The sequence below is a fragment of the Lepidochelys kempii genome, chromosome 1 (genome assembly GCF_965140285.1).
Source record: "Lepidochelys kempii isolate rLepKem1 chromosome 1, rLepKem1.hap1, whole genome shotgun sequence".
Taxonomy (NCBI): domain Eukaryota; kingdom Metazoa; phylum Chordata; order Testudines; family Cheloniidae; genus Lepidochelys; species Lepidochelys kempii.
The window spans coordinates 132934341-132956859 of NC_136380.1; the positions used below are offsets into that span (position 1 = coordinate 132934341).

The 22519-nt window shown below is 41.3% G+C and overlaps 1 protein-coding gene across 7 annotated transcripts in view; it reads left to right on the plus strand.

The window, feature by feature from the left end:
- The window catches only part of TBL1X (transducin beta like 1 X-linked), a 252897-nt gene that overhangs the window by 143688 nt on the left and 86690 nt on the right, over positions 1-22519 (plus strand). For 4 of the 7 annotated variants that reach the window (XM_073354501.2, XM_073354483.2, XM_078854042.1 and 1 more), the window contains one exon: positions 4711-4818. The exons of the other annotated variants lie outside the window; for them this stretch is intronic. The gene's annotated coding sequence lies outside the window, so the exon portion shown is untranslated. The remainder of the gene's footprint in view (positions 1-4710; positions 4819-22519) is intronic. 7 annotated transcript variants of the gene reach the window in all.

Below are 22519 nucleotides of genomic sequence, written 5' to 3' on the forward strand. Positions count from 1 at the left end.
GAATGAGAGAACAAACACATGACAGCTGTTAGTCATGTTACTTAATGTGCTACAGGAAGGTGCCCAGATACTAAGGTGATGAGTGCAGTATAAGGACCTATATAGAAGAGAATGGAGACTAAATGACTTGTCCAAGGTCACACAACAAGTCTGTGGCAGAGCCAGCAATTGAACCCGTACCTTGTAACTCAATCCAGTGTCCTAACCACAAGACTAGATTGTAGTCTCTGTCCATAGGCAGTTCATAGATTCATAATGTTTAAGGCCAGAAGGGATCATTAGCTCATCTAGTCTGACCTCCTCTATATCCTAGGCCATTAAATTTCACCTAATTGAGCCCAATAACTTGTGTTTGACTAAAGCATGTCTTCCAGAAAGGCATCCCATCTTGATTTGAAGACACCAAGAGATGAAGAATCTACCACTTCCCTTAGTAGCTTGTTCAAGTAATTAATCATGCTTGCTGTTAAAAATTTGTGCCTAATTTCTAATTTGAATATGTCTGGCTTCAGCTTCCACCCAATGGTTCTTATTGTGCCTTTCTCCAAGAGATGGAAGACCCTTTTAAACCCAGTATTATCTCCCCATGAAGGTACTTATACATTATAATCATGTCACCTGTAAGTCTTCTTTTTGATAAGCTAAAGAGATTGAGCTCTTTAAATTTCACACTGCAAGGCATTCTCTACAGCCCTTGAACAACTTTTGTTTTCTGCATCCTCTCCAATTTTTCAACATCCTTTTTAAAATGTAATCAGAAGAACTGGCTGCAATATTCCAGTATCGGTCTCATGAATTCTGTATAGAGAGGTAAAATCATCTCCCTGTTTGTTGCTTCCCTGTTTTTACAGCCAAGCATCACATTCACCCTTTTTGCCACAGCATGTAAGGGACCAGGGTGTTGGTGGTCTGGCCTAGTGGTTGCTGCTGGGCTTGGGTCTACACATCAGGGATAGTAGTCACTGAGCAGGAGTCAGAGGAATTGCAAGAGCCAGGTTCAGTAAGCAAGAATCAGGGTCAGAGGCAGTCCAAAGTCAGAGACTAGAGGTCAGAGGTAGTACCATGCTGGAATCAGGGTCAGAGTCAGGCCAGAGTCTGAGATCAAAGAGAGTACCAGACTGGAGTCAGAAGGCAAGAGTCAGTGTCAGGCTTGGGATTTGAAACTGAAGATCAGGAGACAAGATAAAGTCTGGAGTCACAGCAGGCCAAAGTCTGTGTGGTTGGCCAGACAACTTCCTGGGGCAACTCCCAGAGTTAAATAGGGTGCTTGGCCGGTAGAGGGCCGCAGGGTACTGTCCCTCTGTCTCCCTTGGGTGGTACTTCCTGCAACACCTATTCTCTGCAGTGCTCGCTGGCTCTGGCTCTGCATGGCCTCCCAGTGGCACTGTGGGAAGTCATCTGTCCCAAGTTCTAGTCCACACAGCAAATTTGATAGAGAAAATCTGCTTTTCAGAAAGTAAACTGTGTATAGTAAAATTCTGCTTTCCCCCACTAACACCGTCACCCCCCTCACTACCACCTATTTTTGTTCCTTTGCTCTGCCAGTGAGGAGATTATCATTCTATTCTTGAGTAGTTATCAGTACGTAGTTTCCTCCAGTCTGTCAGCTAAAATAAATCTGCTGGAGTCCTTAGCACCAAGAACACAGCTAAATTAGCACCAAGAACACAGGATGCTCTCGCCTCCTGGGCTGTGTGTTTTGCCACTCCAGTGCTACTAACTTCCTGAATTCTGATCCCTTGATTTGGTGCCTGATCCTGCAGTAATGACGTCCATGAAAATGTACCACTAACAGCAATGCTGCAGGATCTGACCTTCTGGGGTCCCTTTGACCTTCTGGGGTCCCTTCCAACCCTGATATTCTATGATTCTATGATCAGTCTCTTGCTTTGCTTCCAGGAGTCCACTGCGTCTTCTCCATAAAAGATTTCTATAACACATTACTAAATATCCCATTTCAATTTACTGTTAATACTTGACAATAACTGTTCTCATAACTGCAATGATCAAAATACAAAACCAAAACATTATCTTGTGATGAGCACTTTGATTTTTTTTTTCATGTATCCATAAATTAGATGCAGGAAAAAGGGTTAATATAACTTGGAGACATTAAATACTTATAGAGCTAAAGAGAGATGAAGGTCTCTGGCCTTCTGCTAATATCCTTGAATTACGATTGTTCCACCTGTTTTCACATCAACGCAAACAAATAAAATAGCCTCCCGACTTTTTATAGAAATGGCAACATTTGGGTCCCAACTGTAGTCAGTAATATGGCTGACGTGTTCCAGCAATAACCCCTCTCTTCCAGCAAAAGCTTGGTTGTTCCTTTATCAGTATGTGTTGCCAACAGTGTTAATCTGTTAGCAGACCCCCATTGTAGACAGATCCCCATTGAAGTCTGCAAGGCACTACATGGGCTAGGGGAGCCACCTGGATCAAGTCTAATGCCTTTAATAAGCAATAATAATATAAATCATAATGAATACTTGTTTCTATATAGCAAAAGTGAAAAGATGAATGGCCTTTAAATGGGTCTGTTGCTTTGCTAATAGTATTTTTTGAGAAAGCTATTGATAAAAGCAGGCAATGATACAGTGCACCAACATTTGTAAGAAGCCTTAGTCTGACAAATTTATGAGTATAATAAGAATGGAAAGCATTAAATATGCAGTCACACAATATTTAAATAAATCAGAGCTATAGTAGGAGCCTTTATCTGCTTTACAGGATGTGTTAAAATCAATGATTCCTGCAGCGGGATAGATCATGGATCAGTTAATTGTTGTCTAGACCAGCACCATTATAACTTGTCTTTTGTTGCATGCACAAGTATCAGGATATTGAATATGGGCTAAAAATTTAATATTTAATATTCTATGAGTTTTTCAGTTAAGTATGGAAACAGGGATTATAACAGTATAGTCTTCCAAACATATTTAGGGTACCGCCTTCCATATTTACAAAGTCACAGTTTTTGGAGATGTTTTGTAGAAGGGGATCATAATGTTCACAAGAGAAGAAATGAAAGAAAAACAGCTTAACCTCAAGCTGTCAAGATGGCTAGATGGCATGAAATAGCTTAAATCTCTCATTATTCTATAAATATATGGGAGTACACATTCATTAGACAAACTCAAAAGGCTTTGACTTTAGTTAGTGCTATAGTTTTGTCACAGTGGTCACAGAAACTGTGAATTTGAAGGAAGTCCATGAAATACCCCAAACTGAGTGAAATGTTTCCAAACTGAGTGATGATGTGACCTCGTGCATGCAGGTTTGGCCCGTCTGTCCCTCCCTCTATCCTCCATCCTAACCTCAGTGGTGTTGCTATCTTGTGCGTTAGGTTGCAGCACCCGGAGTAGGGAGCTGAGTCCAGCCCCAAAGGACAGGAGGCACTACTGAGAGAGTGAGTGCAGTGTGGGCTGACTCTACAACACCCTGTCCTACTGCCCCCTTTCCATGACTCGTTTTTTCCCCACACCTCTGCAGTTAAATGTATTCAAAATTTCTGTGACAATCATAGCCCTGCTTTTGTCCATTCAGGAATAGTTCATCTGTTGTTCATATCAAAGTTAATTGGAACAACATGGAAGGCCTGATTTCCCTATGGCCTGGTCCCTTGTGGAATCATTTACACTTGTGCAAAATGGGTGTAGTAAAACAGTATGCATGTGGGTATAGAATTTGGAATTTATTATGTTTTACAGTCACCTTGTACTAATGAGAATGAGTATGTTGTTCAAGACAGGTGGAAAATCAGGACTGGATTCATGAAAGCTAACCTCTAATGATGTTGCAAATACCTTTATTTTATAAATTGATTGAGGAATTAAATGTTTCATTAAAAAAACACATTTAATGTGTGATTCTAGGAGCTATCAAAAGTCTTTGGAAAATAATATAACTCATTAAGAAATTAAATAAATCATTTTATCCTGATACATTTTATTGTTTTATTAGAAAGAACACAAGACATAAGGTGGGCAGAAGAAATGAGGCTTGAAATGTAGCCTGGGGTAACATCAAGAAGTAAGTTAGGCACATGAAGGCTGTTCCAGAAGGGGGCTATGAAATAAGGCTCCACTGGAAAGACACAAAGGAAGGCACAGAAACGTCTGGTATTTGAAGAGTGCAGGAAAAAGGCTCTTGTGGATATAAAAATTCTGGCACACCTTTCATGTTTGATTCCATAAAGATTTCCACCCTGACCTTCCCAGAAGACCAAGGGATGGATGCTTTGGTCTACCAAGCTCATTTTGTTCCACTTACTTGGCACAAAGTGAACTTAAACCATCTGGAAATTCCCGTTATAGGGGGAAGCTCTGCTTGCAGTAGGGAAATTGTCTGTATTTTATTCAGCTGCAACTCTGTTGTCAGACTTGAACAGTGCAAGTGCCCATTGAAATGGCAGAATTTTGCGTTCTGATCCAGGTCGTCTTGAGGCTCCTGTTAGCATCCTGAGTTGCTACAACCTGCCTCACAACCACACGTGCATCAGTTGAGCAGCATGAGTCTTTGTGTGTCTCTCTTCTATAGCTTTTTCTGTCACAGCTTTATTCCCCCATGGTTCAGATAAGCCTCCCATCTCAAAGGATATTAAAAATGATTGATAAACTGGAGAAGGCCAAGAGGAAAACTGACAAGTGCTCCTCTTCTGAGGCCATGTAACCCGGTCTGACTGGGTCTCTCTGCCTCTCATTCCAGACTTATCTACTGTCGGATGTGGTGATCTCAATGGTAACGCAAACCCCCAGACTCTCGACAGCAGCCTGCGAGGAACAGCATTCAGCAGCTCAAAGGTCTCACGACCAGGTAAACCAAAGTAATTCCAAACATGGACTTACCTTGAGAATGCTATTCTCCCATTCTCCCCACTTTCAGATTTTTCTCTGCTGGCCTAAATCCTGGTCACAGCTGGAGCACAGCATGGGCACACCTGCATTTTTGTAGAAAGAGTTTGGTTGTTAAGTCTCCACTTGCACCATCATTTAAGGCTAAGACAGTTCCAACTCCCTCAGTCTCATTTGATAAAAGGTCTATAAATATTGTTGGTCATTTTCCTGAAATTCCTTTTTATAAACGTCTCCAAATTATCAATATTGCCAGGAAAAAGAGCAAAGAAGCAAGCTATCACTGATAAAGTGGATTCTGTGTTAGCTAGCTGCTCCAGAAAATTCTCTACAATGGAAGGAATCAACTCTCAGACAACTGCTGTTAAAGAGAGTGTATTAATTTTCTTACATTTATTTAGAACTGTCTGTCCATTTACATTAGGCTAGAGTCCTTACAAAATTATTTTTCTCTCTTCATGAGATCTGTCTTAATGGGTCCTGGAGAATTTCCATTTTGCTGGGTATGGTATCAAAATGTTTGCATGATACTTTCCAAGACGTCATGCATCTATCTGCAGGGTTGGGGGTTATGCCAACGAGAGCCTGCAGGGCACATTGTCAATGATCTGGTGCAGAATTCTTGGTTAAGTTTTGATTCCTTCTCTATATTGGTGGACTCCTATGGAGGGAACATGTAGATCAAGGCCTTAAAGATCTGTTTGGGAAAAAGACCTATGTAACTTCAATATAGGGGAAGATCAAGACTTTTACATACAGACCTACTCCTCATCCAAAATATGTTGGCTCACAATTGTTACAGAAACGAAGGATTGGCTATCATATGCAGGTGTAGCAGTTTATACATTCAGGGAATTCTGACTAGCTCTCTGGCAACTCCATATTAGGGGCCAGCTGGCTCCTTTTCAACAATGGTGTTCCTGCCTCAGTATCTCTAGCTTCTGGGGAACATTGTGATTATGGCTAGTTTATAAACTTTCTAAAGTTTCCTTCCATATGCCTTTCTTTGCAGATTGTTCTTTCTCCTTTCACCATTGTCCAGAGACTTTTTTTTCCTTCCCTTTTTTATCTCCCTTTTTTCCTTTGGGGAAAAAAGGAGAAAGGGATGGGGAGGGACAAAAGATAAAATGCCGATTTTCAATTCAAAATAAAAATATTTGCTGGAATTTGTTTCATTGAAAAATTAAATTTCTGAGGAATTTCTAATCAGAATGTCACACCGTACTAAGCCAAATGCTTTACAAAAGTCTAGGTATATTATAATCACACAGTTATCTGTATCAACCAAACTTGTAATCTGATCAAATAATTAAATCAGATTTCTTTGACAAGACATATTTTCCATAGAACAATGTTGACAGGCCTTAATTATATTCCTACCCTTAAATTCTTTTATCAGTTGAATCTGATATCAGCTTTTTCCACTATTTTGCCTGGGATTGTTGTATGGCTCACCAGCCTATAGTTAGCTGGGGCATTCCCTTTTTGACTATTAGCACAACATTAGAAGTGTTCCAGTCTTTTGCAGTCATCCTGATATTCCAAGCTTTACTAAAAAATTAACATCAGTGGGCTGGAGGTCTGTTCAGCCAACCCTTTTAGAACTCTTGGATACAAATTATCCAAGCCTGCGGATATAAATACGTTTATCCCAATAAATGTTGTGTAATGTCCTCCTTAGTTACTAATGGACAGGAAAGTTTGATCATCCTCATTTGATACAAGTACATCATTCTGCTTCCTTCCAAATTTAGAACAAAAATATTTATTGATGTGTTTTCTGCATCATCAGTGGCGGATTCTGCATCAACAGGGGGCCCCCTGGAAAAATAATCTGCCACCCACGGTGGAAGCCCAGAGCCCTAGCCGCCGGGCAGGCAGGGTGAGAAAAGTCCCCATGCCCCAACCTTGCTCTGTGGCAGAAGTGCCAGGCGGAGTAAACCCCTGCGCCGTGACCCCGCTCCCCAGCAGCAGTGCCAGGCATGTGGGGAGGAGAAATCCCTCTCCCCCCGTGACCCCTGAACCCATTCCTGGAAGAAGCCACAGGACGGGGGAAGCCCCCGGCCACGGCCTGACCCCATCTCTGGCAGAAGCTGCAGGACAGAGAAACCCCTTCCCCCCCAGCAGCCTCAGCCCAACCCTGGCAGAAGCTGTGGGATGGAGGAAGAACCCCCTCCTCAGTGGTCCCCAAGCCAAGACCCTCTGTGAAACAGGGGTGGACCCTGGGGAAGGGGCAGAAAGGGGTGCAGCTGTTGGGCAGGGCCACAGGCAGAAGGGGCGGAACAAGGAGTGATCTGGCCCAGGGCCCCAGGAAACCTTAATCCGCCTCTGGCATCATTAACAGTTTTACCATGTGTATTTAGCAATGGGTCTATTGATCTTTGTTATGATTTTTTGTATATAATATACTTAAATTCCTTAATTCAGTGGTTCCCAAACTTGTTCTGCCGCTTGTGCAGGGAAAGCTCCTGGCGGGCCAGACCAGTTTGTTTACCTGCTGCATTGGCCGGTTCAGCCAATCGTGGCTCCCAGTGGCCGCGGTTTTGCTGCTCCAGGCCAATGGGAGCTGCTGGAAGCAGCATGGACCGAGGCACGTATCCAAGTAAACAAACCTGCCCAACCCACCAGGGGCTTTCCCTGCACAAGCGGCAGAACAAGTTTGGGAACCACTGCCTTAATTCCTTATTGTCCTTAGCCCTGCCAGTCATGTATTTTTTTCCCGATGTCCTTAGTTTCCCATATTACTTTTCTGTACTTCATAACTTATAATTTATATGAGTTATATCTATTTCCCCCTTTTTCTGGTTGTTATATGCTATTTTTCTAATTGCTGCCTTCACTCCACTGAACCAGATTGGGCTTTTAGCCAAAGTTGTTCTCTTTCTTGATTTTTTTGAATCATTGCTTATTGGCTGTCTTATAAATTCTTTTTAAAGAACCCAGTTTGCATTCACATTTTTTGGTCTAGATTTTTCTTCCCAGTGAATTTAACTCATAAATTCTCTCATCTTTGGGAAATTAGCCCTTTTGAAGTACCAAGTGTATTTATTATCCAGTGTGTGCCCATATTGAATGTGATCAGGTCATAATCACTGGTCCCCAGGCAACCACAAGCTTCTAGGCAAGTGAATAAATTAGTCTTTATAATGAGGTCCAAAATAGGGTTACCTCAGATTGAGCGCAATACTTTTTGTATTAGAAAATTGTCATCTATAATGTTTAAAAACCAATAAAGTTTTGGTTTTCTTAACTGGTTTCATGAAACCTCCAACATATGTTTCCCCAACTGAAGTCCCTCACTACGCAATTATTCTTTTCACACATTACAGACAGGTGCTTATGGAGTAACTGATTCTGTTCTCTGGTTTGAGTTGCTGGTCTGTAACAGACCCCCCCACCCATGCTCCTTCTGGAGCTTTGTTAGGACATTGATCCATATGTGTTCAAGATCCTGTGGTTCTGAGTTATCGATAAATCTAAACGAGTAACGATGTTTTCAATGGAAAATGCTACCTCTACCTCTCTTATCCCCTCCATCCTTCCTAAATAAATTATAACTAATGTGCGGTGGGGTGTATCCCCACCTTAGTCAAGATGGGGTTGAAGGCACAATCAGCTCACCTGGCAGACCTGCAAGGTCTGTCAAGCCTGTAGAGGGGCGGGGCTTTAAAAGGGAGACTCCCTACTCAGTTTGGGAGTGGCATTGAAGGACTGGTTTGTAGTTTAGAGCTCCCTGAGCCTCTGGAAGAAGGGATTGCTCACTGGGGAAACCTCCTAAGAGCCTTGGGGGCCCAAGTTCTCTGAGGAAAGAATGGGACCGATTCTTTTCTTTTCTCTTTGGCTTTCTGAAGTACCTCGATTCTGCCTCTTATTGGCTCTGGGAGCATCCTGACTTCTTCTTCTGGACTAATTCCTGCCCCTCCTATCTCCCCCACAAGGGAGCAAATGCTCTGAGTGTGGCACAAGAGGACTGTTTTCCAAACTCTGAGGCAAGAGTGGTACCCACCCTGTTACCCAGGGCCCCCAGGGAGGTGTTACCTACTACACTGTGACCTTAACATGCCAATCATGTGAATCATTCCACCAGGTTTCAGTAATGTCAATTATATCCAATTTCTTCTCATCAATGAGAAATTTGAGTTCCTCTTGCTTTTTGCCCAGCATTGGCTAGCATTAGTATATATGAAAATTTTCAGTTGGTTCTCATAACATTCTTTGCCCTGTCAGTTCAATTTGTTCACTGTAAGCTGTGTTTGAGTTGTACTGAATTTGCCTCCTTAGAAAGCTTTCCTGTTGTTGTTAGTTAAATGCCCTTCTGGCTGCTCCAGCTAGTTACAACCCAGAAGATTAGCACCCTCCACTCCCACACCTGTGGGATGCAGGCTGTCCTGTTCATACAGTCCCCACTTCTAGTGGAATGTGGCCCAATTTTCCATAAAACCAAAATCTTCATCTTCACACCAGTGAAACAGCCAACATTTTACCTCCAGCATTTTCGGCCTTTTCTCGCTCATGGGACTGGAAGGAAATGACAACATCACTTGGACTTTTCTCTTCTTGGAATCTGAAGCTGTACTTTTACTAACTGGAACTACCCAAGAGCATAACTTGCATTGATATATCTTCCTCTGAACTTTTCCATTTTGCGGTAGCCCCAGGAGTCTTTTAATCTGTTAAAGGGAATCTGTCTGCCCAATCTATATTGACCTACCTTAAAGGCAGATGAGTCTGTACAATTTAATGATAGAATGGCTCAAGAAAAAACAGTTCTAGTAAAGCTTCACATAATTTTCTCGAGCCAAAATCTGTAAAAAGCCCTTTTTGCATTCCAGTGGGTTTTAACAAGTGAACCAGTGCAAGTTTGGTCAGAAAATTCCATACCAGTGGCTTACCTGAACCAGTAAGAGGGAAATAAAAAGCCACAGGCTTCTGTCTGAGTCAAGAAGATCGTTTCAAGGGACAGAGAAAAATCTCGCTGAGAGTTACTGAGCCCATGTCATGGGGCTCAACCTGCTCACAATATGAGCTCCTCTCTCTGCTACTGGATTGTCTCTGCCCATACACTAGTGAGGATAGATGGTCCATTGAAGATCTCTTCATCTTCCCACATAATGTTCAGTCAGTCAGGTGCACATCTTCTTAATTATATTATTTAAGAGCCAGTGCTGATTGTCTCCCTAAATCATCCTGTGCATAACATGGTGATAAAGATTTGGACCAAAAAAGACAAAGTTAAAGAGGTGGCTTGATTACATGGGGAACAAATATTTAATAATGGGCTCTTCAATCTAACAGAGAAAGGTATAATATAATGCGATGCCTAGAAGTTAAAGCTAGACAAATTCAGACTAGCAGCTATGAACAGTGAGAGCAATTAATCCTTGGAAAAATTTACCAAGGCTTGTGGTGGATTCTCCATCACTGATCACTGAAAATTTGTTTTTTCTAAAAACTATGCTCTAGGAATGATTTGGGGGAAGTGCTATGGCTTGTGTTATACAGGAGGTTGGACTAGATGATCACAGTGGTGTTCTCCTCTGGTCTTGGAATCTTGGAATTTATGACCGATGTCAGCCTCATAGTTCTCATATGGCCAAGAGAGCCCTGTTACTAGATTTGACCCAGCTATCCATTAAAAGAAGGTTCCTTGCACCACAAGTGTCTAACCGTATCAGAGGCTAGTTCTCAGTCTGGATTTCATGATCCTGGCCCTGATGGGGCTGTAGGGTAAGAGTTCTAGTTCCAGTTATGTAGGTATCTGACCTGTTATGGAAAGAGAATAAATTTTACACTGCTGATGTAACAAGCAGACACATTAGTGAAGATTTTAAAAAGCGATTAGTGATTTTGGGTGTCCAACTTGAGACATCTTAAAAGAGGCCTGATTTTCAAGTGCTGAGCATCAAATCAGTTTGTAGTGTCTCAGGTTGGGCTCTGAAAATTAAAGACCCCCAAATCACATGTCATTTTTGAAAATCTTGGCCAATATTTATCATAGATATGGCAGTAGTGTCAAGAGGCCCCCCCAGGTTGAGACCACATTGTGCTAAGTGCTGTATAAATATATAGGAAATGAGAGTATCTGTTCTAAAGGGCTTGAAGTCTAAAAGTGTAGACATAACAGATGGATGAGCCAAACAAGTAGGCCTGAATGGGGCTTGTGGGAGGTGGTGTAACAAAAATAAGATGATGTGCTCAATTCTTAGCACGTCAAAGAGTACTCACAAATTGCCACCTGTCTAGATTGTTGTTTAATTTTAATGTATTATCTCAATACCTTAATTTTGATATCTAGGTTCTTTTTAGAGATAGTAAGTAATAAAGATTTTGTGCTTATGTCAGTTGATACTATATTTTTGTTGTTGTTAATTGCTTAGAAATGATGTTTCTTGAATACTGCTAGAATGTTGCATATGAAGTTTAATAGCAAAATATGTAACATTAATTTATGGTAAAATTATGTTCATGCATGGACTTATGTTAAGGTCACCTCTCTCTCTCTCTCTAATTCGATTCTCACATACGTGTGTGTGTGTGTGTGAGTCGAATCATAGTTATATAAATATTTTGGTAGGTTTTCAGATGGCTTTTCTCTTTGTTTTGAGATTAATGAAGAAAACATTTCATTGTGAGTCAGAGTTAAGGTTGTTTGTTCTAATTCAATGTACATGTCTTTGTACTTGGTAAAAATGTGATTTATGTGATATAGGCAGTGTAAGATTTACCATGCAATTAACTATTGTCTTGTTTTTAAGTGCTTGAGTTTTGTAAGTTATGTGACATGTTAGTGCGCTGCTGTTACTCAGGAATCTTGATTTTTCTAAACAAAGGATAACTGGGGTTTGTTGTTGGTTTGTTTGTTTTATTTATTTGGAACATTAGTAGTGCTATCGCATTGGCAGCTGGGGAAGCTTCCAAAATCACAGAGACAACTTGATTTAGCACTGTGGTCATTCATGTCTATATAAACATGATGAAATAGAAATGGTCAAACTACTCATTTGTAATTATATTCATTATCAATATAGTCCCTTTTTATTTAATGAACCATTCATAAACTGATTTTGATTTCTGAAAATGTATTTGTCAGCAAGTTTCAACAAATAATTTAAAGCCTATGGGACAGTTCATGAACTATGCACTTTGACTACTCAGTATTCATTATTCATAATGTATGGTTACTCACATAAGTCACATTAAATTGTTTCTGTTTGCTGAGTGGAAAATAATTAACTGCTGCTAGGAACTTTTGGAAAAATAAACATTAAAACATTAAAAATAAACATTGTTTAAACTTTCATCATTTTCAAATATTTCAGGAATATATACTGTGACACTCCATATAATCATTAATACTTCTCATGCAATCCATGAATCATAACTTAGCGAATGCTAGTTATTCATGAAGTATTAATGGATCAGCGTTTTCTTTTAGCACCCAACTACCTCTAGCAAAAATGTAGTTGGTTAGAATTTGAACGTCTCCATTAGAGAAACATTTTTTTATTCCTGTGAATTGCACTGAAGAGATGGAAGGAAAAAGAAAAGAAACCCTACTGTTCCATTGTTAATAACTTGCACAATTTTTATCATGAGATATATGGTGTTTTTCTTTCTACTGGAATCAGGTTATTACCAGACAATCTCTCCAGCTTTAATTAAAAATTAAAAAATTAGAAGTGGGTTGCTGAGAAAAACCTGAAAATATAGAGAACGCAAAATGTACTCTTTTTAAAAGTTCATGATGTTTAAATGAAGCTCATGATTGTTTGGGGCATGGCTCATGATTTTTGAACATTGTGACTTCTCAATACTGTTCTCTATGCTCCATTTGATTTGTAGGGTTCATCAGGATTCAGAGTTCAACATACCAATCACTTGCGAGTTGTGAAATTTGATGAGAAGAGAGCAGTGTGGGCAAAACAAATACCTCTACGGTAAAGTTAATAAAATGATAATCAGGCTCTGCAGTTAAGAAATTAAGGCATAGGGTACAGTAGGCCTGTGCCTAGGATCCCAATACTGGAGTCACAGAATAATAACAAAATCTTGGCTTTCATTTAAAAAAAAAATTGCTTGTTAGCCCTACTGGGGTATGTCTACACTTCACACTCAGTCTGAATCTGTGGGACCCAAGTTTATGGATTTGGTGTTTCCAAGCCTGTGCTTGAGCATCCATGCTGCATTGTAAACCTGGGTTTACAATGGCTGTACCTAGGTCTCACAGGCATGCTAACACCTCCGTTCTGCACTACACAGACTTTCTGACTCCAGATACCTCCCTACTTCAAAATGATAGGGCTTGGACCTGAGTCACAGCAGGACTCAGGTTCTTACCCATCCCCATGGCAGGATCTAGGATCTGGGTTCTGAGTGCTTGCTGACCCAAGTCAGACTGATTTTTGTGTGGCTCGGAGGGGAGCTTGGGCTCAAACCCAAGTCAGAGCCTGGGCTTAGTGCTCAGTGTAGACATTTCTGTGGATATGCAGAAAATCTTGAAAACAGGAACCTCGTGTAACTAATATCTGCCTGAGTCTGCAGACTGTGTGCATCAGTAGCTCCAAGAGGTGTGAATTCTACCATGTATCTCAACTCTGAAACCTGCTGCTGCCCAAAAGAGGGGTATGGGAGTAAGGGAATGGAGAGTACCATGTTGGGTGCGCCAGGATTCCTAGTTAGCCCTAATTTGATCCTGTTTAATTACTCAGAACAAGAACTGAATGATTGCTTTTCAAAGTTTTGTTCACTGGGTTTTTGTTTTATATTGATCGTCATCCTGATATTTACATTAGGACAGCGGTTCCCAAACTGTGGGTCGGGACCCCAAAATGGGTCTCCAGGGCTGGGGTTAGACTTGCTGGGGTTCAGGGCTGAAGCCAGTCTGAGCCCCACTGCCCAAGGCTGAAGCCCTCAAGCTTTGGTGCCACGGCTTTGGCTTTGCCCCACTGCCCAGGGTGATGGGGCTCGGGCTTTGGTCCCACTTCCTGGGGTCGTGTAGTAATTCTGGTTGTTAGAATGAGGTGGTGGTGCAATGAAGTTTGAGAATCCCTGCGTTAGGATATAAAACTGCAGTTACTATAATTCAACTAAATAAATATACCCCCAAATTGCTGGTCTTAAAGCCAGCTTCCCCAAACCCCATGCACAGACACATACTGAACTTCTAATCCAGTTCAGTTTAAAAAATAAATGACCTCTTGGAGGTTTCTGCAAGGAGATGCTAAGCTCCCAGAAGATGGCTGAAATAATATGTGTTTTAATCCTGGTAAGTTTATTTCAGATAAAAAAATCAAGAAAGCTCCTTTTAGTTTTCTACTAGGCCCTGATCCTGAATCAGGGTCTGCTAGCGTGGATCCAATACAGTGTTCTATGGATGTCTTAAGACCTGACTACACAACCCTGCAGTTAGGACCACAAAGTGATACACTGTAACTCCCCCATGTGGACTTTGCGAGCAGAAACAAAAAGATACCTCCTTTGCATTAACTTAGGCCTGTTTAAGAAGATGGTATTAACACGAATTAGGTATCTTTTAAAAAGAAAAGGAGAACTTGTAGCACCTTAGAGACTAACAAATTTATTTGAGCATAAGCTTTCGTGAGCTACAGCTCACTTCATCGGATGCATCTGATGAAGTGAGCTGTAGCTCATGAAAGCTTATGCTCAAATAAATTTATTAGTCTCTAAAGTGCCACAAGTACTCCTTTTCTTTTTGCAGATACAGACTAACAAGGCTGCTACTCTGATAGGTATCTTTTAGTTTGCTCATAGTGATCACTGAGGTGGGGGAGGAGGGAGGATCAACAGCGAAGCACACGAGTATGCATTCATTCATGCCCCCTAATTCCAAACTGTGGGGCCATGTAGACATAGCCTTAGTTAAATGTTTTCCTTCCTAACTGTAAGCTAGAAAAGGAAAATGTCATGTAAGTGCATTGCAGTGTTTATCTTTTAAATAGAGGTTGGGATGGGAATTGAAAACAAGCACTCACAGTTTGACAATGGCAAAATAAACATTTTGATCAGAGGTTTTTTAAGACCACAATTGAAACTAGATTTTCCTTTTGACATTTTTAAAGTCTTTTTTTAGTTTACAATTAGGACTGCTCTGGGTTCCTTCCTCCTTTCTCTTCCCAGATTGGATTATTCCCTGTATTATATTTATTGTTTAGTCATATTCATCTATCTTTACATAATATATTTTATTATTAATAAAATAAAGAGAAAACTGAACTGGTTCACAGATCTATTGAGGAGATGGGACAAGGAAAGAGGAGGGGAGGGCAAGAGAGCACGTCATCTAAATGTAAGGCTCTGAAATATGCATTCTGTGAAAGAAGGACTTGTGATTGAGTAGCTGGATCTCCATGTAAGTCCAGGAATGTGAGAATTAAGTCACAGGAACATACTTTCCTATGAATGAATGCTTGTGGGAGGAAATCTTGGGCTGTCTCTGCTGCCTATTTTCATGGAAGAACATGATGCGAAACATACTGTTACATAGTCCTAGTATGCATACGGAGACAAAGTTCCTCCTCTACTTTGGTGGGTCCTGCGCTTATTAGCGGATTTGCTTGCCTCAGAAATTCACGGCAGCCCTCAGTTTGGCCCTTTCGTGGCTCAAATCTGCCATTCACTCAGATAACCTCATCACTGGCCAGCATGGGGAAAAAGAGAACAACCCCCGCAGTCTCTGCTGATCCACCATGTAGGTCGAGGAACAGCCCAGAGACCTCCCCTCTGGTGGAACCCACAGTCCAGGTCAACTCCTCCTGTATCTGATCAGGAGTTGGGAGGTTTCAGGGGAACCTGGGCTCGCCCTCTACTCTGGGTTCCAGCCCAGGGCCCTGTGGATTGCAGCTGTCTAGAGTGCCCCCTGAAATAGCTGCGTGACAGCTACAACTCCCAGGCTACTTCCGCCTGGCCTCCTCCCAAGACCTTCTTTATCTTCACCACAGGACCTTCCTCCTGGTGTCTGATAATGCTTGTACTCCTCAGTCCTCCAGCAGCACGTCCTCTCACTCCCAACTCCTTACGCCCCCCCCCCCCTTTCCCCACTGATGGGAGGTCCTTTTTAAACCAGGTGTCCTGATTAGCCTGCCGGCCATAGTTGATTCTGGAAAGTTCTTAATTTTCTCCAGGTGTCTTGATTAGCTTGCCTGTCTTAACTGGTTCTAGCAGGTTCCTGATTGCTCTAGGGCAGCCCCTGCTCTGGTCACTCAGGGAACAGAAAACTATTCATCCAGTAGCCAGTATATTTGTCTTCTACAAGACTCCTGTACCCCACTGGTCTGGATCTGTCACAGTACATACTCTGTGTGAGTGTGCGCACAAATGTACAATACCTATACAAATAGATCACACATTCATATAGATTCCTGTCTCTCAAGTAGGGCCCTACCAAATTCACAGCCATGAAAAACGCATCATGGACTACGAAATCTGGTCTATAGTGTACTTTTACCCTCCACTATACAGATTTCATGGGGGAGACCAGTGTTTCTCAAACTGGGGGTCCTGATCCAAAAGGAGGTTTCAGGGTGGTCACAAGGTTATTGTAGGGGGGTTGCAGTATTACCACCCTTACTTCTGTGCTGCTGCTTTCAGAGCTGTGCAGCTGGAGTGTGGAGGCTGCTGGCCAAGGGCTGAGGTGTGAAGACAGCAATACAGACATAAGAGTAGCAATATCATACCGTGCCATCCTTACTTCTGCACAGCTGCTGGCCGCAGCACTGCCTTCAGAGCTGGGTTCCCAGCCAGCACTCACTGCTCTCTGGCTGCCCCCGACAATAACCTTGCAATCCCCGCTAAAGCTCCGTTTTGGGCCAGGACTCCTACAGTTACAACATCATGACATTTCAGATTTAAATCTCCGAAATCATGACATTTACAGTTTAAAAAATCCTATGACTGTGAAATTGACCAAAATGGACTGTGAATCTGGTAGGGCCCTAATCCTAAATCTCACTAATACAACTAATTTCATTTGGGGGAGGATATTTTGGTTTCTTTTCAGTTGCATTGCAGGTAAGGTAAAAACCGTAAATCAAATGTCAGATGAAAATCCCCACAAGATAGTTGAAGATAGCAGTTATTGAATACAAACCAATAAATTATAACACCGGAATTGGATTTTTATCTCTGAACAAACTTACTACTTTTTGGATTCCTCCCCTGCACTTACATGCCCAAAATCTGCTTCTGGAACTTTACAATCCAAGCATCCAGCTGTTCTTGTAAAAATATGCCACTTTAAAAAAAGTTTTTATATTTAACAAGCTACTTGTTATCTGCTATCTGCAGGTGAAATTGTACACCTAGCTGTCCAAACTCACTGAACTTCGTAATGAAGTATCTTAGTGTAAGTCTTTTCCTTCATAAAGATTTCACTGACTTGCCCAAGTGCAGTAGTACAGCGTAGTACTAAGAAAGCTGGGATAGCTAGTGGCCGGTTGTGGTTTGGACTCACTAGGCGTGGACAAATGGACTAACATCACAAGACTGACATTACATTCAGACTTCACTTCTGGAAGAGAAATACTTCCTCTACCCCATGTGAAAATCTTACATTTTCCTGATATTTGATTAAAAGGTAGAGGATTGAGGTGCTGTATCTGTTATCTACTGAGAAACAAAATGGGGGTGGAATGTAAGTAATGTAATGTATCCATTGTAATAAAACAATTCCTCCTCGCGTTTTTTCTTTGTGTCCTTAAATATTAGTGTGGTTAAAGGTTTGTTGTGGTTACTGTATAGCATACAGAATAAATTAGCAAATGTGCCAAAGCTCTGTAAACATCAATTGTATTTACAGTCTACTTAAATCAATTTAAGTAAGCTCTGCTCAACTGGTGCATACACAAATTCAAATTAATTTCCTTTTTATCTAGTCTCCTTGCAGACCTAATAAACACAGTAATCAATTTTATGAGCCCTCTTTTATAAGATGACTGTGCCTCTCTGATCAAGGAAACTTAAAACAATCTTTATTTCCCCCTCTAACAATCTCATCTGTCTGGATTTATTTAATTATTCAAATCAATCTTTTAAAAAAATCACTTACTGAAATTTAGAGAGAAGAAGTGCTATCTCATTTGGGTTTCAATTGAGGCTTCACACGTTTAAAGGAAAATCCTGTTTCCCACTGTACTAATAAAGGCTTTACAGACGAGATGGGGAAAATTGATATCAGTCTGACTTAAAGATTTGTTCATAGGTAGGAAGCATAAAAATCCACTCTGAACAGTTTGTACTGTAGTCTATATTCTTTATAGATTATGGGTGAAATCCTGGCTCCACTGAAGTCAATGGCAAGTCTCCCACTGACTTCAACGGGGTCAGGATTCCACTCACTACTTTTCTATCCCTCTTGTAGTGTGGTACTACGGTGCTAAGCCCTTTTAGGAAATGGTGGGTGACTGTGACAGGTGGCACTAAAAGAATTACATGCCTGAAGAAGCGCCTGAGCAGGTTAACCACACTGGTTACTAAGAGTGTACCCATGTGCACACATCCTGCATGCACACTTATGTGTGTGCGCATGCACGCACATACACACACACGTGTCTCTCTCTCAACAAAATTGGAATTGGTGGTCCATTGAAATAATACATTGGCCTTTACACTCAAATACTTGTAGTGGGAAATGGTATGAATTAACTGCCTCTTTTCTAACCTTCAGATAATGAATTAGTATATTTTAATGTATCTGTATCAACCTATGTAGTGTGACAAAATGGCCTATATTGGTATGGTGGGTCCCAGACTTTTCTTGGCAGGGGGCTAGGATGCCACTCCTTGCCCCTGCTCTTGGTGCACTGAGGGCCCCGCTAGTGGCCTGGGAAGGTGGTAAAGAAGGGAAGTGGGGGAAGGGTCTGGGTTTGCTCCTCACTCTGAGCCCCAGCCCCTCTCAACCCCTGTGGATTTCTTACCCTCTTCCCCCTTGGGTAGGGTTACCCTCGGTCCTTGACACTGGGGGAGGGAGTCTCCCTGCTCTGCTGGGGCAGGGTCTCTCTTCCTCCGGTTTTCTGGCCTTTCAATTCTCAGCATCACACCTCCAAACTCCAGTCCTCTCTCCTTCCTCATTCCACCCTGTCTGCCTGAAGTAGGTTTTTTTTAATTAGGTTCCTGACAGGGCCTTAATTAGCTACAGGTGCTCCAGTTAATCTGTAGTAACTTTTCCTGGTCTACAGGGAACCAGACCTTAATTAGCCTTGGGCAGGGGTTGGCAACCTTTGGCATGCAGCCCATCAGGGTAAACTGCTAGTGGGCCATGAGACATTTTGCTGACATTGACCATCCGCAGGCATGGCCCCCCACAGCTACCAGTGGCTGCAGTCAACGTCAGCAAAGTGTCTCGCGGCCTGCCAGCGGGTTACCCTGTTGGGCCGCATGCTGAAGGTTGCCGACCCCTGGCCTAGGGCTTATATTATCTCCCCTCTACCACTCTCCCACTGCTCCCTGGTCCTGCTGTATCACAGTAGTTATTTGTGTCTCGCATTTGTCAAAGTATGTAATTATTTTAAAAATATTATGTGAATGCATATATGAAATATAATCAACTTGCTGTATGCTTATAACATTATTGTACTGTTTGTGAGACAGTGTCACTGTCTACTTCAGCCCCATGTCACTGTTTCTACCATCTGTGTGACTCACCAGGGCTAATGTGGACTAGCCTACCAGTGTTTTAATTTCTCTGTCATCTAACCCAGGTTTGAGCAGGTCTATATGACACATTGACTTATTAAAAAGCTGGCACCTCATCTGCACTACAGCTCCTCCTGCATTGGTGATAGCAGTAATGAGACATTTTAAGAGGGAAACAAGGCTAGTGTAGCAATGGCATCAAACTAAAATACCCTCCTTCCCTTCCCCTCATGTAACTTTATGGTAGGATTTTCAAACATGCTTAAAATGTGCTGATTCTGCTCTCCTTGAAGTCTGTAGTAAGACCGCAATTTACGTAAGCGGGAGCAGAGTTGGTTCAATGATGTGTGTTTTTGAAAATCCCTTCTTTAGTATTTACTTGCCACAGTGTGCCCTGAGGAGAGTCGAATTGAGAAACTGGGATTTGCTGGGTGACTAGCCTTCCTTTTTGGAGGAAAGTTCTGCATCAAATTGTTTCATACTCAGTGAAAACCCAACAAAGACCTGGCAGCGCCTGGTCACACAGGAGTTGGCACATAGTTTCACTAAGAAAAGGAGGACTTGTGACACCTTAGAGACTAACCAATTTATTTGAGCATAAGCTTTCGTGAGCTACAGCTCACTTCATCGGATGCATACTGTGGAAAGTGTAGAAGATCTTTTTATACACACAAAGCATGAAAAAATACCTCGTTTTCCAGTTTGACCAATGTACATGGCAGAGGGGCATTGCTGGCACATGATGGCATATATCACATTGGTGGATGTGCAGGTGAACGAGCCTCTGATAGTGTGGCTGATGTTATTGATGGTCAAACTGGACAGTCTCTACGTAAAAGAATAAATGGACATAAATCAGATGTCAAGAATTATAACATTCATGAACCAGTCAGAGAACACTTCAATCTCTCTGGTCACGCGATTATAGACATGAAAGTTGCGATATTACAACAAAAAAACTTCAAATCCAGACTCCAGCGAGAGACTGCTGAATTGGAATTCATTTGCAAATTGGATACAATTAGCTTAGGCTTGAGTAGAGACTGGGAGTGGCTAAGTCAGTGGCAAGGTAACCTATTTCCCCTTGTTCCCCCCCCCCCCCGCGTTCTTGTTAAACCCTGGATTTGTGCTGGAAATGGCCCACCTTGATTATCATACACATTGTAAGGAGAGTGGTCACTTTAGATAAGCTATTACCAACAGGAGAGTGGGTTTGTGGGGGGGGGGGGGGGGGAAGAGAAAACCTGGATTTGTGCTGGAAATGGCCCAACGTGATAATCATACACATTGTAAGGCGAGTGATCACTTTAGATAAGCTATTACCAGCAGGAGAGTGGGGTGGGGGGAGGTATTTTTTCATGCTTTGTGTGTATAAAAAGATCTTCTACACTTTCCACAGTATGCATCTGATGAAGTGAGCTGTAGCTCACAAAAGCTTATGCTCAAATAAATTGGTTAGTCTCTAAGGTGCAAAAAGTACTCCTTTTCTTTTTGTGAATACAGACTAACGTGGCTGTTACTCTGAAACCTGTCAGTTTCACTAAGGAATTCAACATTCTAATTTGAATATATAGTGTCCTCTTAAACAGCTGAACATGAGCTCACAATGCGACACCGTGGCTAAAAGGGCTAATACATCTTTGGATGCGTAGATGGGGGAATATTAAAAAAGAGTAGAAATCTTATATTACCTTTGTATTTGACAGTGGTGTGACCACTACTGGAATACTGTGTCCAGTTCTGTTGTTCACACTTCAAGAAGAATATTAAAAGTTGGAGAGGGTTCAGTGAAGATCCACAAGAATGATTAAAGGATTTAAATCTTTATAGTGCCTTTATAGTGAGAAACTCAAGAAGTTTGATCTTTTTATCATATCAAAGAGAAGTTTAAAGGGTGACTTGATCACAGGCTATAAGTACATACGTGGGGAACAGAAATTTGACAATAGAAGGCTCTTCAGTCTAGTTGACAAAGGTATAACAAGATCCAATGGCTGGAAGGTAAAGCTAGATAAATGCAGGCTGGAAATAAGGTGCAAATTTTTAACAGTGAGAATAATTAACCATTGGAAGAACTTACTAAGGGTTTTTGGATTTTCTTTCACTGGACACCTTAAAATCAAGATAGGATTATTTTCTAAAATAAATTCTCTAGTTCAGCCTCGGCAATTGGACTTGAAGCAGGAATTAATTAAAGAAAGTCCTGAGGACCATAGAAGCCAGGCTTGATCATAATGGTCCCTTCTGGCCTTGAAATCTATGATTCCATTAATCTTATGCAATTGTAAATGTTTTTAACATTAGGATCTCTATGTATAGAAAAATGAAATTTGATGAAATGGGAAGAACCCTTATTTGTGCTGTGTGCCTTCAAGTTATGAGACTTGTTCCAAAAGAGAGTTGACGTGAATTTGCTTTGACATTATAATATACAGGAAAAGTCCAACTTCAGACTAAGCATCATGAAACATTAATCTTCTCAGTGGCTGAGGAAAGGGGTTGGTCTCTTTATTCTGAATCAACACTGCAGTTTTGGATAATACAAAACAGAGACTGTGGCAATTTCACTTGCACCATTCTGTTCCAAGAATAGAAAAATCAAAGATCTCCAGCCATTTAAGACTTAATTATTTCCTTCAACAAGTTTGTGAACCTCAAATGTAAATTACTTCTAATATTTAAGGGGCTTATTTAAAAACAAGGAAAGCAAAACCAGAAAGTTTTAATTTAGGTATTAATCGCTTTTGTTTACACTGCTGTATCGAAAGTTGCATCACATTGTTTTGGAAGTCCTTTCTTTTCTGAGTTTAAAATTCAGCCATGGTAATGGCGCTAAGCTAAACTTAGTATCCAAGGTCCTATTCTGTGAAGCCTTTCCTCAGCCTGGTTTCCATAAAACATTGCTTTTGACGTTTCTCGGTTATATAAGCATATATAGTATAATTTTGTTATTCCTCCATTTTTTCCATTCCCTCATCATTCTCTTTTTTTAAAGTCAGAAAACTAGAAGTCGT